Below are 1,262 nucleotides of genomic sequence, written 5' to 3'. Positions count from 1 at the left end.
AGAGAAATGTATCTATATTTTTATAAAGTATGTTCTATTTCTCTCTCACATTGTTCAATCTAAAGCCTACTTTTAATCTAGATTCTAATCTAAATTATTATAATTCTTTGATCTTTCTACAATTGATGCCAACCAAAATATTTTTCAAGGGAAAATTAATGTTGCACAAGGAATTAAACTCTTCTTAGCAAGTCTTTAAGGATAATCACAAATCTACATGTATGTACTACATGCAAATATAGGAGGCCACTCAGATAAACACGCCTAAAACGTCTTTTTTTAAAGATGTCTTTATGTTGTGTTTTAATTGGTTTTGGTATAATTTATTCGGTGTTCCTTATCACATATTATTAAATTCCTCAAAAGATTTTCTTTCCAAAAACAATAAAAAATATTTAATTTGGACTAAAACAAAAAAAGTAATAGATTAATTATTAGATTTTTTTTAAAGATTATTTACATAAAAAATATATCACATTCATAAATATATATATATATATATATATATATATATATAATATGTGATGAGGAACACCGAATAAATTATACCAAAACCAATTAAAACACAACATAAAGACATCTTTAAAAAAAGACGTTTTAGACGTGTTTATCTGAGTGGCCTCCGCAAATATATGGCACCTATGCTTAAAAATTAAACTAGAACAAATAAAGTGTGTTGGAAAAAGAAGATAAAGATTTTTTTCATGATATCTCTCAATCTTGCAGGTCACAAAACTTGTGGATTTGAATTTAATTTTAAAAATTTGTCGCTGACCAATAAGTTATTGCATATATAAGACACAAGATTTGAATCTTCAACACTTAGCTTATTTAAACGGATGGATAAGCTAATTATTTGACTAACTTAAATTGGTTCTGAAAGCAAGATCCAATCTTTCCTTTTTGTCGAAAGACTTGAATAGCCCTCTAGACATTACAACATCACGAATACATGCACATTCATACTCACACACACAACATTTTTAAGGGTTTTCTATCTACTATTTAGTTTTAACTAAATTTTAAACTTGGGTGCAATTGCTTACAAGGCAAATGAATTGCCATTGCCCCAAAGTTTTCACCCTCGAGTAGGGACAGAAACAGGCCAGGCCAGACTAGGTCAGACTTTGTTTTTAACAGACCTGACTTGTTATGTAGTTAATTGGCTTGAGTCTGGCCTGCAGCCTACTATAAGCTTTTCTTAAAGTACTAAGCCTGGCTGGCCTGAAGCCTGTTAAAAGGCCTGATAATTTTTTTTTTCC

Source organism: Arachis ipaensis, chromosome B02 (genome assembly GCF_000816755.2).
Source record: "Arachis ipaensis cultivar K30076 chromosome B02, Araip1.1, whole genome shotgun sequence".
NCBI lineage: Eukaryota > Viridiplantae > Streptophyta > Magnoliopsida > Fabales > Fabaceae > Arachis > Arachis ipaensis.
The sequence above is the reverse complement of the archived record's forward strand: the minus strand, read 5'-3'. Positions refer to the sequence as shown.